Source organism: Pseudorca crassidens, chromosome 15 (assembly GCF_039906515.1).
Source record: "Pseudorca crassidens isolate mPseCra1 chromosome 15, mPseCra1.hap1, whole genome shotgun sequence".
Taxonomy (NCBI): Eukaryota; Metazoa; Chordata; class Mammalia; order Artiodactyla; family Delphinidae; genus Pseudorca; species Pseudorca crassidens.
In genome coordinates, this window is record NC_090310.1 from 82,862,841 (window position 1) to 82,881,579 (window position 18,739).

Here is an 18,739-nt window from a genome sequence, read left to right on the forward strand (position 1 = left end):
AGTTCTCCCAGTTTCACAGGTTAGGGAGTTCTCTTTCATTAGAAAGTTTTTTAGAAAATGTTAGGGATGGATTTCATTTATATCAATTTCTTGCTGTGCTTTCTACTAAATTCCAAATTAATGCCAGCCCAGGGTTTAATAGATCAGATCCCTGAGGTCACTATGACCGCTACTAACTGAGCACTAGCTTTGTGCAAGGCATGTTCTATTCACTGTCTCTCATGCTCCTAAAACCCCCAAGGTAAGCAGCATTCTTCCCAATGGAAAAACTGAGGCTTCGCAATAAGTGAAGTCACTTGGAAGAGCTAGAATTTGAACTTCTATGGTCCGGAAGCCCTAATCTTTTGTACATATGGGGAATGACTGTTAAGGGGTAGGAGGGTTCTTTTTAGGGTGATGAAAATGTTCTGAAATTAGACAGTGGTAATGATTGTACAACTTTCTGAACAGAAGAAAACCACTGAATTGTATACTTTAAAAGGGTGAATCTCATGGCATACGAATTATGTCTCAAAAAAAATATTTTGAACAGCACTCAGAACAATGCTTGGCTAAGTACTAAGGAAGTTTTCATTAAATAAATTAAAGTAAATTGCAAAAACAATAAATTATTATTTCAGATTTTAAAATCTTTATTCATCAAATCCTTCGGCCACCCCACCACACGAGATTTTTCAGAATTGTCTTCAATCTTTCAGAGCCTTCACCCTTTCGCCGCTTTCCCATATTTTCTGCAATCTCTCCCTCCCAGTTGGACCCCTTCCAACTCCAAATTTCCCTCTTCCTGTTATACGAAGAAATCCTGCTTTATGTAAGTTGGTGCAGCCACTGTGGAAAACAGTATGGAGGATACTCAGAAAACTAAAAGTAGAACTACCGTATGATCCAGCAGTCCCACTCCTGGGCATATATCCAGACAAAACTATAATTCAAAAAATTACCTGCAAAAGATGGCAGTGTAGAAGGACGTGCGTTCACTCCCTCTTGCGAGAGCACCAAAATCACAACTAACTGCTGAACAATCATCGAGAGTAAGACACTGGAACTCACCAAAAAAGATACCCCACATCCAAAGACAAAGGAGAAGCCACAATGAGATGGTACGAGGGGTGCAATCAAAATAAAATCAAGGGGGCTTCCCTGGTGGCGCAGTGGTTGAGAGTCCGCCTGCCGATGCAGGGGACACGGGTTCGTGCCCCAGTTCAGGAAGATCCCACATGCCGCAGAGCGGCTGGGCCCATGAGCCATGGCCGCTGAGCCTGCATGTCCGGAGCCTGTGCTCCGCAACAGGAGAGGCCACAACAGTGAGAGGCCCACGTACTGCAAAAAAAAAAAAAAAAAAAAAAAAACACCTAGAGACAAATGACAATGAAAAAACGACAATCCAAAACCTATGGGATGCAGCAAAAGCAGTTCTAAGACGGAAGTTTATAGCAATACAAGCCTACCTCAAGAAACAAGAAAAATCTCAAAGAAACAATCTAACCTTACACCTAAAGGAACTAGAGAAAGAAGAACAAACAAAATCCAAAGTCAGCAGAAGGAAAGAATCATAATGATCAGAGCAGAAATAAATGAAATAGAAACAAAGAAAACAATAGCAAAGATCAATAAAATTAAAAGCTGGTTCTTTGAGAAGATAAACAAAATTGATAAACCATTAGCCAGACTCATCAAGAAAAAGAGGGAGAGGACTCAAATTAGTAAAATTAGAAATGAAAAAGGAGAAGTTACAACAGATACCGCAGAAACACAAAGCATCCTAAGAGACTACTACAAGCAACTCTATGCCAATAAAATGGGCAACCAGGAAGAAACAGAAAATATGAACAGACCAATCACAAGTAAAGAAATTGAAACTGTGATTAAAAATCTTCCAACAAACAGAATTCCAGGACCAGATGGCTTCACAGGTGAATTCTATCAAACATTTAAAGAAGAGCTAACACCCAACCTTCTCAAACTCTTCCAAAAAACTGCAGAGGAAGGAACACTCCCAAACTCATTCTATGAGGCCACCATCACCCTGATATCAAAACCAGACAAAGTTACTACAAAAAAAGAAAATTACAGACCAATATCACTGATGAATATAGATGCAAAAATCCTCAACAAAATTCTAGCAAACAGAATGCAACAACACATTAAAAGGATCATACACCATGATCAAGTGGGATTTATCCCAGGGATGCAAGGATTCTTCAACATACGCAAATCAATCAATGTGATACACCATGTTAACAAATTGAAGAAAAGCCATATGATCATCTCAATAGATGCAGAAAAAGCTTTTGACAAAATTCAACACCCATTTATGATAAAAACTCTCCAGAAAGTGGGCATAGAGGGAACCTACCTCAACATAATAAAGGCCATATATGACAAAACCACAGCCAACATCATTCTGAATGGTGAAAAACTGAAACCATTTCCACTAAGATCAGGAAGAAGACAAGGTTGCCCACTCTCACCACTATTATTCAACATAGTTTTGGAAGTCCTAGCCACAGCAATCAGAGAAGAAAAAGAAATAAAAGGAATCCAAATCGGAAAAGAAGAAGTAAAACTGTCACTGTTTGCAGATGACTGACATGATACTATACATAGAGAATCCTAAAGATACCACCAGAAAACTACTAGAGGTAATCAATGAATTTAGTAAAGTTGCAGGATACAAAATTAATGCACAGAAATCACTTGCATTCCTATACACTAATGATGAAAAATCAGAAAGAGAAATTATGGAAACACTCCCATTTACCACTGCAACAAAAAGAATAAAATACCTAGGGAGACAAAAGACTTGTATGCAGAAAACTATAAGACACTGATGAAAGAAATTAAAGATGACACAAACAGATGGAGAGATATACCATGTTCTTGGATTGGAAGAATCAATATTGTGAAAATGACTATACTACCCAAAGCAATCCACAGATTCAATGCAATCCCTATCAAATTACCAATGGCATTTTTTTTAACAGAACTAGAACAATAAAACTTGTAGGGAGACACAAAAGACCCCGAATACCCAAAGCAGTCTTGAGGGAAAACACGGAGCTGGAGGAATCTGACTCCCTGACTTCAGACTATCCAAGCTACAGTAATCAAGACAATATGGTACTGACACAAAAACAGAAATATAGATCAGTAGAACAGGATAGAAAGCCCAGAGATAAACCCACGTACATATGGTCACCTTATTTTTGATAAAGGAGGCAAGAATATACAATGGAGAAAAGACAGCCTCTTCAATAAGTGGTGCTGGGAAAACTGGACATCCACATGTAAAAGAATGAAATTAGAACACTCCCTAACACCATACACAAAAATAAACTCAAAATGGATTAAAGACCCAAATGTAAGACCAGACACTATAAAACTCTTAGAGGAAAACATAGGAAGAACACTCTTTGACATAAATCACAGCAAGATCTTTTTTGACCCACCTCGTAGAGAAATGGAAATAAAAACAAAAATCAACAAATGGGACCTAATGAAACTTCAAAGCTTTTGCACAGCAAAGGAAACTATAAACAAGATGAAAAGACAACCCTCAGAAGGGGAGAAAATATTTGCAAATGAATCAAAAGACAAAGGATTAATCTCCAAAATATATAAATAGCTCATGCAGCTCAATATTAAAAAACAAACAACCCAATCAAAAAATGGGCACAAGACCTAAATAGACATTTCTCCAAAGAAGACATACAGATGGCCAAGAGGCACATGAAAGGCTGCTCAACATCACTCATTACTAGAGAAATGTAAATCAAAACTACAATGAGGTATCACCTCACACCAGTTAGAACGGGCATCATCAGAAAATCTACAAACAACAAATGCTGGAGAGGGTGTGAGAAAAGGGAAGCCCCTTGCCCTATTGGTGGGAATGTAAATTGATACAGCCACTATGGAGAAGAGTATGGAGGTTCCTTTAAAAACTAAAAATAGAATTACCATATGACCCAGCAATCCCACTACAGGGCATATACTCAGAGAAAACCATAATTCAAAAAGATACATGAACCCCAATGTTCACTGCAGCACTATTTACAACAGCCAGGTCATGGAAGCAACCTGTCCATCGACAGATGAATGGATAAAGAAGATGTGGTACATATATACAATGGAATATTACTCAGCCATAAAAAGGAATGAAATTGGGTCATCTGTAGATACGTGGATGGACCTAGAGACTGCCATACAGAGTGAAGTAAGTCAGAAAGGGAAAAACAAATATCATATATTAACACATATATGTGTAATTTAGAAAAATGGTACAAATGAACTGGTTTGCAAGGCAGAAATAGAGACACAGATGTAGAGAACAAACGTATAGACACTAAGAGGGGAAAGCGGGGGCGGGGGGAGGGATGAACTGGGAGATTGGGATTGACATGTATACACTGATGTGTATAAAACAGATAACTAATAAGAACCTGCTGTATAAAAAAAAATATAAAATAAAATTCAAGAAAAAAAAGATACATGCACCCCTATGTTTAGCAGCACTATTTACAATAGCCACGACATGGAAGCAACCCAAATGTCCATCGGCACATGAGTGGATAAAGAAGATATGGTACATATATACAGCGGAATACTACTCAGCCATAAAAAAAATGAAATAATGTCATTTGCAGCAACATGGATGCAACTAGAGGTTATTATACTAAGTGAAGTAAGTCAGAAAGAGAAAGACAAATACCATATGATATCACTTATATGTGGAATCTAAAAGATGACACAAATGAACTTATCTATGAAACAGGAACATAATCACGGACATAGAGAACAGACTGGTAGTTGTGAAGGGGGAGGGAGTGGGGGAGGGATGGAGTGGGAGGCTGGGGTCAGCAGATGTAAGCTATTATAGAGAGAATGGATAATAAACAAGGTCCTACTGTATAGCACAGAGAACTATATTCAATACCCTATGATAAACCATAATAGAAAAGAATATTTTTTAAAAGAATGTGTATATATATATATATATGTGTGTGTGTGTGTGTGTGTGTATAACTGACTCACTTTGCTGTACAGCAGAAACTAACACAACATCGTAAATAAACTATACTTCAATAAAAAAAAATTTTTAATTAAAAAAAAGAAATCCTGCTTTCCCGAGGCCCTTCGCTCCAATCCAGTACCATGCTCATTTTTGCGTATCCAAACCAAGAATCAAAGCGCCTTCCATTTAACAAGATTCCACCCTGATTAAAAAGCAATTATGATTTATGTTTTTTCTTACGCAAGTTATTGTAATAGAGACAATACATGTCTTCTCTTTTTCTTTTTTCTTTTTAAAGAATTCAGAGGATAGGGTGGAAAAGGAAAAGGTGAGTCAGTAAGCCAGAGACTGAGGAAGCACAGATGGGACTGAAAAACTACGAACTCTTTTCTTCTCGTTCACCATTTCTCCCCATCGATGACAAATTTCAGACAACTTTTGGTCTCAGGACTTCGTATTTACTGTTCCCTCTACATAGAATGCTTTTCCCACAGGAAGCCACATGGCTCACTACCATAACCCACGCAGATCTCTGATCAAATGTCCCCACGTTGTGACATTCCCAGGGTTCCCTGATTGCATCTCATCCCTGACACCCACAATCCCTCTCGCCTGCCTTCTTTCCTCTCAATAGCTTGCATTATGATCTGCCATCCTATGTAGTTCAGTATTTGCTTGTTTAGGGTCTCTCGCCCCACTAAAATGTCAGCCCTCTAAAGGCAGTTTTCCGTCTTTCTTATTCACAACGTATCCCCAGCACCGAGAACAGTGTCTGGTACATAGTAAGATGCCCAGTAAATATTATTTGGGTGAATGAATGAATGAATAAATGAATGACACAAGAAGCTAATTTTCACCAGGTGTTCTAGACAAGGGGTCGTATTTTGCACAGATGGCAGGTATTACTCTACGTTGGGTGGTATTCCAACGTAGTGTAACACCTGCCTTCAGGTATTACTAAACTTAGAAGCTAAGTCTAAATACTGAAAACCAGTGAATAGCCTTTATATTATTACGAGAGTATGTGTGTAAGGAGCATGGCACAGTGTTTGGCAAGAGTAAGCCCTCCATCAATGGTAGTTGATTATTATTTTCATGACAAGCTAAATATTGTTCAGGTTGGTAGCCAGACTCCAAAGTGGTCCCCAGTGATGCTTACCTCCTGGTATTCACGTTTGTGTGTAATCTCCTCCTACACTGAATAGGGTTGAACTGTTTGACAAATGGGATGTTGCAGAAGTGACAGTGTATAATTTCCAAAGCTAGGCTACAAAGAGCATCGTAACTTCTGCCTTGTTCTCTTGGGATTCCTTGGGCTGGGAAAAGCCAGACACCATATTGTGAGGACACTCAAGCTGCTCTGTGGAGAGGAACCTCCAGCAGTCGACACCAACTGGCCTGCCATGTGAGTGAGCTGCTTTGGAAGGGGATCACCCAGCCCCAATGAAATCTTCACATGATGCTAGCCCTGGCCTAGGTGTTGACTGCAACCTCATGAAAAATTTTGAGTCAGAACCACCAGGTTATGAATTCCTGACCCAAAGAAACTATAAGCGATAATAAATGTTTATTATTGTTTTAAGCCACTAAGCATTGGGGTAACTTGTTACGCAGCAATAGATAACTACTACACTTTACTGTAGTGTCAGCCATCCTGTTGAAGGGCCATATTTCATAGTACATGACTAATTCCAAACGACATTATTCTAAGTCAGATAAAAAGATGCATCTCAGGACTTCCCTGGTGGTCCAGTGGTAAAGAATCCGCCTTCCAATGCAGGGGATGCGGGTTCGATCCCTGGTCAGGGAACTAAGACCCCACATGCCACGGGGCAACTAAGCCCGCATGCCACAAGTACTGAGCTTGTGCACCTCAGTTAGAGCCCACGAGCCACAAACTACAGAGCCCATGCACTCTGGAGCCCGCGCACCACAACTACAGAGCTGCCCTGGAGCCTGCGTGCCACAACTAGAGAAAAGAAAACCCACACACCACAACTAGAGAGAAGCCCGCATACCACAACGAAAGATCTAGCATGCCTCAACAGAGACCCTGCGTGCTGCAACTGAGACCCAACACAGCTGAAAATAAATTAAATAAATACATACATAAACATGGGGGGGGGAGAAAAAAAAAAAGATGGGTCTCTTTCAACCAAAGTGGTCCTTTCAGCCTGTGCTAAGACTTGGTTTTAATTATCTACAAAATTCTTTCTTGATCCTAGTGGCAAAAATCAAAGCCAATTCTCTATTCTAAGTTACAGGTCAGCAACTCACTGAGAGCTTTCAGCTTAGACATTTCAACAAAGGGGAAGGCTTTCCAGAGCTCAGCCTTGCACCACACTGCCTGCTCCCTCCCACCTCTAAAGCACTGCAGAAAATCACCTAAGTACTGATAGCTTGCTAAACTATACATCCCCAGACCCCACTCCCAGGGATTCTGAATCAGTGGCTGCAGCCTGGACCCAGGAATCTGCTTTATAAAGAAATAGTCCCCCAGGTGATCCCGATATAGGTAGAGCTGCTCTGAGAGAAAAGATGCTCTAAAGGCTGGCGTCTCCTCTGCCCTGATCCATTAGCTGAGCCGTCACAGCTGGTGAGATGGGAATAACACTGGAAGCATTTGCCAGCATGGTTTCGAGCCAGGCCTTCTCCAAGTCCGAAGTCAGGGGACAGCAAGCTGAGCGCCACTGCGTAAAACATATACAGTCAATCCTTTTATCTGTCTCAGAAAAGATCCACCAGTGAATAACTCAGAGAAAAGTTCCTCTGGAAGAATCAGTAGCCATTCCTACCTCTTGTAGGCTTTTTATTTTCTTTCCCCGTTTTGCAAATCTGAGGGAATTACACCTGTTTCATTATATCAGATGTTCGGGACCAAGATTGTTTTTTAATAGCTCTTTAGAGTCTCATGGACAATGCAGGCAAAACAACACGGAAACCTTGAAAATCTGAAGTGTGAAAAGAAGAGCTGGTTCTTTCCTGCTACCTCGCTTACCTCTCTCAGGGACGCTGATTCAAAATAATCATTTCCTGGCCCTAGTCAATACCCATTGATTATTCACCACTGCAGTTATTAAAGCAGGTTGATGTAAGAAAGCTAGAGCTCGGCTGGTGCGAAGCATAAAGATTCTATTTTCAAACAACACCAGAGATAATCTTGATCAAAGAAACCCACGGGTGCAAAACTGAAAGTCCGCACCCCAAGAGGCAAGCCCGCATAGATGCAGGCCCTTTGAGAGTAGTCACAATAAATCATTCTCTACACTCACATTCAATCAGTATCTATAAATTCTCTAAGATTTACATGTGCCAAGATTGCTGCAAGCAGAAAACCAAGATTTGTTTCTATTCCATAGTCTTTATCGCATTGTTTGCAAACTGGTGATTCCTGGGGCCCCATCTGGAGCTCAGAAATATTTGGTTACACCTGTAGAGGTTCTTTGTTTGTTTGAATTCATTGCCAACGTTTTAAAATCAGGAGATTTTACACTCAATGCAGATGGCAAGCCTGGGTCAGTTAGCATTTTCTGTGTAATAACCATTTATTGTCCCATGATTCTGGCGTTCAGAAATCTGGGCTGGGCTCAGCCAGGCGGCTCTGCTGGTCTAGGCTGGCTTGACTGATCTCTGCCAGCCATGTTCATGTGTTGGTGGTCAGCTGCCGGATCAGATGCGGGCTGGCTAGTCTAGGGTGGCCTCAGCTGGGACAATTGGCTCTGTTCCACCTTGTTCTCTTCCTCCATCAGGCTAGCCCGGGCTTGTTCACAAGGCAATCACGGGTTCCAAGAGCAAGGGCAGGTGTGCAAGGTCTGGATGCCTGGGCTCAAAACTCACACACCATTACTTAAGCTGAATTCTATTGCCCAAAGCAAGTCACAGGCCAGCCTAGATTCAAAGGGTGGAAAAACAGACTCCACCTCTGGATAGGAGGGGAAGAAGCTGAGGCCGATTCTGCAATTTTACACACAGCTTATCTTAAGAAATCAACAGATGGAAGCACACAGTGTGCTAGAGTATAGAGGCACCTGCCCCCTTAAGGGCCATGTCAGCGCCCTTCTGCACAAGCCTTGCCCTTGTGATTCACTGACACAACCATCTGGCCCTGAGGGCATGGCAGGGTTTGCCATTCCTGATCCCAGAAGAAGCTCCCACCTTGTGTATCCCAAAGATCCGTCCCCAGCACTGTCAGTACCCTGGAATCGCTTTTCACTTCTCAGAAAACATCTCCTTTCTGTTTACCCTGTCTCCCTTCCCCCAATAAATATCCCATTTTCTGCTGGGAGAATTAATGGGGGAAGGGGATGTGAAAGGGGGGAGGGTGACTCTTCGGTAGTTGGAAGGCTCAGGAAAAGAGCAGCTTTGGAGCCAACAGACTTGGGTTCTCCTTGTAGCTCCAAGACCCCATGAACATAGTGTCTCTAAGCCTGGTTTCTCGTCTGTAAAACCGTCCCTGCTAAGTTTGCTTACTTCTCCTTGAAAATGCATTATGTTCGTTGATCCATACATTTTGCATAAATATGGACCCTTTTTTTTTTTTTTTTTGCGGCACGCGGGCCTCTCACTGTTGTGGCCTCTCCCGTTGCGGAGCACAGGCTCCGGACGCACAGGCCCAGCGGCCATGGCTCACGGGTCCAGCCGCTCCGCGGCATGTGGGATCTTCCTGGACCGGGGCACGAACCCGTGTCCCCCGCATCGGCAGGCGGACTCTCAACCACTGCACCACCAGGGAAGCCCTGGGGACATTTTTTGATGTAACAAAGTTAGGCAAAAAAACAAAAACAAAAAGGAAACAAAAGCAAAGACAACCCAGAAAAGCACTCAGAAATGAGTGGTTAAGGTTATTTCCCGGCTCAGTCGTGAGTTTACACCAGGCTTCCTACAAAAACCAATTCAGGACTCATGTGCAGAAGCGATCTGCTGAAAGATCCAGAGACTTAATGGCCCAGGGAGCTGTTTTATGTCCTTGCATTTACAAACTGTAACTTGCCTCAAAGCTCAGAATCCCTGGCAATGCCTGCCTCTCCTTGGTGGGAGCCTTGGGAGGGCCTGCAGCGTCCCCTGCTGGGTGAGGGCTCCTGGGACAGGGTCACCCGGGGCTCAGAGCAGGGTTATTGAGGTAAGTCCGGGACAGATCCTCACCCTAAGGGACCTACAAGCATCACTCAGCTGCAAGCCGGTGAAGCCGGGGTCCCCTAACACCCACTTCCGAGGCCCAGCCCTGCAGCTCCCGCCACCTTCAGAGCCCCAGACCACCTTCCCCTTAACCTTCCTAAGCCTCAATTCCCTCATTTGCAAAATGGAAATGATGAGAACGCCGACCTCATTGAGGTGCAAATGTGACAATCCAGAGGAAGCCCTCAAAGCCCGGAAGCAGAGCGCACAACGCGTAGCAGCTATTAAGGTCAGGCCCGAATCTCCTCCGGATAACAGTAACATAACAAGAGTCATCTATAGCGGTCCCCCTCCCCACCCACCAGGAGTGTGGTAACAACAAGTACCGGGGATTCACCGTCTGCCAGGCTCCGAGACCCTTAGGCGCATTGAACGTTTTTAAACCTCAAGCATTTCCATAAAGTCCATAACATTATTATCCCCATTTCACAGGTAAGGAAAACTCAGATTAACTTGGCCAAACTCAGCTAGAAGCAAGTGGCAGGACTAAAATTCAAAAGCCAGCAACCTGTGTCTAGAAGTAATAAAAACTTTTCTTCCTGGATAGATATTAGCAAGTCAAAACTCTCCCCACCTCCCCCCTTTTTTCCTTGATAATCTATTAAAAAAGGGAAACTAAGTGAATCAAACCGTTTTGTTTTCCCCCAGAGACCCTCCGTGTTGCGTTTACTACCTGCAGAGCTCCTCACTGGCCTGGCGGCCCTGGGTATTTGTCCTCATCTTACAGAAAGAAAATGGAGAAGCCAGGTCAGGCTAAGCACTTCCAGTCACTTGCTTGTCACTCCCAGAAGCCAGTGGCGGGTGCCCAGGCCAGAAGCCCGCGGTCTAGGCCGCACTGACCTGGTTCAAGACCCCAGTCACGATGCACAAAGCTTGCCAGGGCGTTAGCTTTCGTAGCCTCACTGAAGCCAAGTGAGGGAGGCTGAGGAGAAACGCCTCCAAATTGCCGGGAGACAGATGAGAGACTGGTGAGCGCACACACACACACACACACACACCACACACACCACACACACACCACACATACCTCACACTCACAACACACACACCACACACACACATCTCACACACACCACACACACACACCACACATACCTCACAACACACACACCACACACACCACACACACACACCACACATACCTCACACTCACAACACACACACCACACACAGTTCTCACACACAGCTCACACGCACCCCTCACACACACACACACACACACACACCTGGTCAACCAAGAATCAGCATCACTTTTCAACGCCCCAGCGCGCTGAGACAAAGGAGGCTCTGAGTTCCCACGAGGTCTCAGGCAGAAGCTTGACTCACCCTGTACGTGGGCGCTTCCCCAGCTCGCCCGGCTCGGCAGATGCCTGTCGGTCTGTCTGTCCATCCGCCCTGAGCATCAGGACCGGCACGAGGCCCTGGGTTCGCAGCTCGAGAGTTGCGGGGTGAAACCTGAAACCGACCCCTGTCAACCGAGGGCCAGGGCAGGCCCAAGAAAGGGGCGGACCCTCCAGATGGGTGGGTGGTGCTTTCAACACGCAGGGAACTTACACACGAGGCTTGAAAGTTGTAACGAGCAGTTCTCCGCCCCGCGCCCGAGAATCTTAAAAGTTTATGTCGAGGCCTTAGCGGGCCTTCGTCATCCAGACCGTCTCAACAACACGTGACTCTCAGGCTGTGTCCTCCAAATGGTTCCCACTGTGGGATGGCGGGCGGAAGGCCGTGGGAGGAGCCTCCAATCGTCGGGGCTTAGTTCAAGCGGAAGTCACGTCCTCTCGGTGACCTCCTCCTACAACCCCGAGCCCTCCCTCTCTTCACCCAACTTCCAGGCTTCGCTCGTGTCTCCGAAGTCCTCCCACGCGGCGCCCAGAGCTCTGCAAACACCACCCGAGGGGTCTCCGTCTTCCATCTTCCTCCCCCACCCCGACCTCCAGGCACCAAGCAGAGGGGCCTGTTTAACGTGGTCATCAGATTATGTGGCTTCCCTGATTAAGATCCTTCAATGTAGGGCTTCCCCGGTGGCGCAGTGGTTGAGAGTCCGCCTGCCGATGCAGGGGACATGGGTTCGTGCCCCGGTCCGGGAAGATTCCACATGCCGCGGAGCGGCTGGGCCCCGTGAGCCATGGCCGCTGAGCCTGCGCGTCCGGAGCTTGTGCTCCGCAACGGGAGAGGCCACAACGGTGAGAGGCCCGCGTACCGCACACACACAAAAAAAGATCCTTCAATGCTTACTCACCGCAGCTAGAATAAAATCGCCTGATCTGGTCCCTGGCAACTTTTCCCAAACCCCTCAAGCCCCTCACTCCTTGCACACCGGCCACTCAGGCCTCCTCTGACACTCCTGCCCCCAACTTGCCACTCACATCACTTTCTTCCTCCTTTGGACCTGCACCCAGTTGTCCCTCTGCTTGACCCCCTCTTCCCCCTGGAAGCTCCACGTCTGCTCCTGGGCACCTTGCAGATGTCCAATGCCTCCTTCTCCGGGAAGCCTTTCTGATCACCCCTCGCCCAACACAATTCATGATGCTGTCCTCCCCCGGCTATCTGTTCTCTGCCCATCAGGCCCATCCAACTCGAAGCTCCCTAAGAGCAGGGACCATTTCCAAGCCACCCACCTGCATAACCTGGCAGAGTAGAGGGCAGATCGAAGATGTTCAAAAAGTATTTGAGGGAGGGAGGGAGGAAGGGAGGGAGAAAGGGAAGGAATGAGAAGACAGACATGGGAGAACAATCAGTAATTATTAACGTAATTTGTGATTATAATAGCCAACACCAGGATGGGCCTGCTCTGAGCCTGGCACCATTCCACGCACTTCACATGTGTTAATGCATTTAATCCTCACTGCGAGTCCCCATGTTACATGTGCAGAGACTGAGGCTCAAGTGAAGTAACTTGACCAGTGTCCACAGAAAGCAAGCGGTATGGCTCAAGCTTGAACCTGGGCTTCGCTCCAGAGTTCATGCTCTCAGCCTCCAGGAAGGAGGCCCTAGATGTCCATCGAATAGGGGAAAGGACACCCCCTCCGCAGGGAATACAAGGCAGCCGCTTAAAGAAGGATTTCCGTATTTACTGACATGGACAGGTGTCCTTGATGGGACACTGGGTGGGAAAAAAAGCAAATGAAGGACACATGTTATAATCCCATTTTTTTGGAAAACATCAGAGAAAACAACAGCCAGATGTGATTGTTCACACACAGAAACGTGGCTGGAAGGACACACAAACCTGGCTGATGCTGGCTACTGCTGGGAGGGCTTCCCGGGTCTCTCGCTCCAGGCTCTAGGCACATGGAACTCTCCCTGGAGACCTAGCAGGCTGCCCTATCCACAGTCCCAGAGCCCCAACTCCCCAGCCCCTTACTCGGCTTCCGCGCTGCATTTGCTGCTGCCTGACACCAGAGGGCACACTTATTTGTTTGATGCCCGTCTCTGTAAGGGTAAGAATACATTGAAAAAGAAAAAAGTTGATTTTCCCTGGTGCAAAAAAAGAGGAGAACCTTTGCATTGCCACTCTCCGTTTCTTAGATCATGTGATTCTTTCTCTGCCCCTTTGAGATGTATGTAAATCTTTTTAAAGGCGAAATAAGCCGCTTGCAGGTTTTTAAAACCCGGGAATGTGTTAAGAGTCTGAGAGCTGTCTCCTTGAAAGGTAAACATCAAGGAAGATAGCAGCCTATCTCCTAGGCCAGGTGAGGGTTTAACTTCGGTGACTAGCTCTGTGCTATAAATACATGTTTGTCACAGAGGCACAGGAAGTGTATTATTCCTTTGGATGAAGACAATTAGCAAGTACAAACGAGGGTGAACTACGTGTGAAAAACGGTGCTGTCAAGTCCTCTTACCTGAGAACTAGTTATTTTTTGTCTTTGGATGAAGCATCTGCTCAGCTGCATATAACAAGGCGCTTTCTTCCTGTCTCTGAGATCTCGTTAGTGAATTGCCCGTGATCTGCATCACGTTCTAGCTTAATGTTTACTCAATAATAAAATTCTTTTCTTTCTCTTCTCCTTTTGTGGAAAGGTTTTCTGTCAGCAGATTTGTTTTGAATTCTCCCCACCACCCCTCCCCGCTGGCTTGTCTTCCCCAGTAGAACATAAGCTCTGGGATACCTTGTCTTCCTACTTCACGGCTGTGTGCCCGGCACTGAGGAGGTGCTTAAAACCTGTTTATTGAATGAATAAAAGAAGTTGCTGGCTGTGTCCTTTGAGTTTTCATTGTTTACCATGATCAAATGTTACCTATGACAATAATTTTGCTAAAAAACAATTAAACTTTTAAAGACTCCACAGTTGTGCATACAAAAGGCAGCCACTGGTTTGCTTAACAGATATTGATTTTTTTTCCTGTTAATCCCCATGCTTCTCAGGCATGAGTCAGTCGTCTTTAAATCATTATTACCAAGTACTTAAGACATTCTTATTAGCAACATATTGAGACATCGAACGAACGAGAAAATCTTCAAACATCATAGTTCCAGCTAATCCAGATCCTTCTTGAGTACCGAGAAGTGATCGTTTCTATCTCCAAGGCAGTCGAGAGGAGATTCTTGGAAAACCGTGTCAGCACGCTCCTCCTCAACAAGCTACCGCTTTTCTTGGTGGTTGTTTTACAAGTAGCATCTCTCTCCCTGAGTGGCCTCACTGGACCGCACAGCTCGGGTTCTACGCCCTGTGCCCCCCACCCCGAAGCTTTTATTGGTGTCCAGTCCACACCATTCATACTCTTCTCGGAACGAATGAATGAAAAGGAACAATAATAATAATGGCCACTGTGCTCACCGCGATCAGCTTTCGGGAAGGCACTGTACGTGCTGGTCCCTGTGCCGAGCATACACGTGCATGAAATTTCTCTTCTTCTTCACAGCAATATTGTGATATGGTGCTATTATTATTCCCATCTTACAGATGAGAAGACTGAGGTCCCAAGATGTTGAGTGACTTGACCCAGCACACGGTCAGTGCACCATAATGGGGGGACACAACCCCAGGCAATCTGACCCCAAAGCCCCAGCTCTTGGCCCCAAGCCATAAAACACCATTTGTTTCAAAGCGTTGGACTAATCTTCTACCTTATTTGTGGAAACAAGAGAAAACCCAGCCAGGCAGTAACCTGAGGCAGGAGGAACCCGAATTCCTCTTAATAACTCACATTTTCTGAGCTCCTGCCATCAGTCAGGCACTAGGCACAGCACTCAAAAGGTGTCATCCCGGGCTTCCCTGGTGGCGCAGTGGTTGGGAGCCCGCCTGCCGATGCAGGGGACACGGGTTCGTGCCCCGGTCCAGGAGGATCCCACATGCCGCGGAGCGGCTGGGCCCGTGAGCCATGGCCGCTGAGCCTGCGCGTCCAGAGCCTGTGCTCTGCAACGGGAGAGGTCACAACAGTGAGAGGCCCGCGTACCAAAAAAAAAAAAAAAAAAGGTGTCATCCCACTTAAGCCTCACACCAACCTAAGGGAGGTTCATTCACTGTCCACATCCCAGAGGTGAAGGCTGAGAAACACAGAGAGGTGTCGTGACTTGCCAAGGTGCCACAGTCGGTCAGTGGCTGAGGTGGAATCATATCCAGGTCTCTCCGCCTCCATGGCCCATGTTCTTACTGACGATTTTTCCCCCAAATGAGGAAGAAAAGCAGAGATGATGATCCAATGTCAGCCCAAGTTCAGACAAGGACAGAGCTCCCACAGGGTGGGCCACGAGGAAAAAGAGGTCGCTCGGAAGTGGGTGGTGGCAGCTACCACCGGTGACATTCTCCACGCCCCCCTTGGTGCCTAGCAGAGCCCCGAGCATGACGCGGATGCTGAATTAAATAGTGACTGAAAAACTGAGAGCGAATGCACCTCTTCCTACAGAGACCTACGGTGCATGCCTCCATGGTTCCCAGTTCAGACATGGTCTGTGGGGCGTGGAAGCCCGTTTTCTCCTCAGCCCTCCTCCTCCCTTCGTTGTGCCCCACAGGCCATCTGTGTCATGATGGAGGGAAGGGGGGTGGGGAGTGAAGCCTTTGTGGGGACTGATACCATGCCCATCATGCACACATGGGATTGCTCTTCATTTTTTCAGGAAGTCACAGACACATGTGTCGTTATTCCCATATCACAGGAAAAGAAAGCTGAGGTTAAAGCAGGTTACATACTTTCCTTGGGGCCGCAAGGCTAGTGTCACGAGTTCCCAAACTCCACCCTGACCCATTTGCCTCCGAAGACCCTGCCTCACAGAGGGAGAAGAATCAGTAGGTGCCACATGATGGAAGAAAATGTGCACACGTGGTCAGCACCCAGTAAGTGCGTGTTGATAAGTGAATGGGTGAGACTCTTTCAAGGAGAGGGTTACTAACAGGATCTACTGCTACAAGATGTCACTAACGATAGTTCAGGTTATAATAGAGAAAAAACTGGAAATCACGTATATATTTATTATAACCTATATTAGTCAGCTCGGGCTCCCATAACAAAATACCACAAACCGGGTGGCTTAAACAACAGAAATTTATTTTCTCACAGTTCTGGAGGCTGGAAGTCCAAGATCAGGGTGCCAACGAGGTCCAGTTCTTGTGAGCATCCTCTTCCTGGCTTGCTGATTGCTTCTTGCTGTGTCCTCACATGGCAGAGAGAAAGAGTTCTGGTGTCTCTTCCACTTCCGATAAGGGCACTAATCCCATCATGAGGAACCCACCCTTATGACCTAATCTAACCGTATTTACCTCCCAATGGGCCCATCTCCAAACACTATCATACGGAGAATTAGTGCTTTAACATGTGAATTTGGGGGGAAACACAAACATTCAGTCCATAACACCCATTACCAGGACACTGGATTAAATAAATCATGGAGCACCTATACTATAGAATGCTCTGCAGCTTTTAAATAATAATATTGCACAATTATGGTTTCAACAGGAAAGACATTAGTGACAGATGAAGTGAAAAAGTCACATTATGATGCATATATACAACATCACCCCATTTCTACCAATACTAGGGGTGTGGGGTACTTTGGCAAGATCTGGATCTCACACCCATACCCTGACCAGAGGGCCACCAACCATTGAGATTGGACAGCTTCATACAAACTACAATAGGGAGGGAGGGGCATCTCCAATAGAAAGAGTGAGCTGGGCAGACAAAATAGACAGAAACGCCAGCCACACTGCCATGTCTTGAGTCCTTACTGTGTCATGCCCTGTTCTACAGGCACTGAACTATATTATCTCCTTTAACTTTCACAGTAACCCTTTGAGATGGGTATTATTACTCTCACTTCTTGCAAGTGAGGAAACAAGGGACTTAGATCGTTGGAGTCACTTAACAAAGATTCTAAACAGGGCCTGCACCACACCAAAGCTGTGATGTTCACCAACAAATCATGAAACCACAAAGCCTTACTTTTACTGCATCGCCCACTGCTGGCACATAGCAGGTGTTCAGAATAATGAATGCTGATTGGAAATGAACAGAGAGGAGGCAAGAAGTGATGTATGGGCACGGGTAGTTGGATTTGCTTTGGGAAAAGGGACAGAAGCAGGAGGTGGGGAATGGTGGAGGGAAACAGGGACGTGGGCTGGAGCCATCAGTTAAGACTCAGGCTTCCCCTGAGAAGTAAGAGGCCAGGGTATGTGCCAGGAGAGAAGTTATCAGGGCAGGAAGGAGGACTCCAGGTGAGCAGAAACAGTTTAGAGCAGACACTGCAGAATCTGACAGAGAAAGAGAACTGGAAGAGAACTGTTCTTGTCCTCAGGAAGACTCAGGTACAACCAGAGAATACGTAATGGGAGAAAACGTGGCAATGTGTCCCAAACACTGTTCACTTTCTATTTTATCACAGTTTATCTGCCTGTGCTCCAGAATCTACCTTCCCACATTCTTATAGAAAGGAGCCACAGTGAGTAACCCCGAGGCCCTGGACCCCTGAGCAGATTAACCATGGTTCCCTTGGGAACTGGGAAGAAGTAGTTCCTCCTCCACCAGAAGGGAAAACTCCTTTTCCTTCCTCCAGCACCCCGGCCCCCTTTAGGTTTCAGCCCCCTCACACACACACACACACACACACACACACACACACACACTGATGTGTGCCCCTTCCCATGGTACACGTGCACTTCCTGTGTGACACTCACCGCCGTGCACGGGCACACAGCCCTGTCGCACTGCCTGGAGTTACCACCCCCGTCCCCCGGCAGCCACCCCCTCTACCTCCCTGCCAGCAGAACCCCGACTGTGTTCAGGAAGACGATGTGCCTACTCTGACCTAAGCCAGGCCTATTTCTTTTGCTGGATCCTCAAATTCCAGACTCCCTTGCAGCTAAGAGTGTCCTGTGACTCAGCTGTAGCCAGTGAGACAGAAGGGGCTTCTCAAGGTGGGGGTAGGGTCCTGAGGTATTGAATTTGGGCACATCGATCCCCATCTCTTTCCAGTGTAGAACGGCTGAATGGCCGGCAGAACAGCTATAATTTCCCTTTGCACCTAGGTTTCTGGATACGAACTCATTTCTGCCAGTTGAATGCACTGGCAGAATATTTCGAAGGCAGAAAGGAGGCGGAGGCATCCTCCTG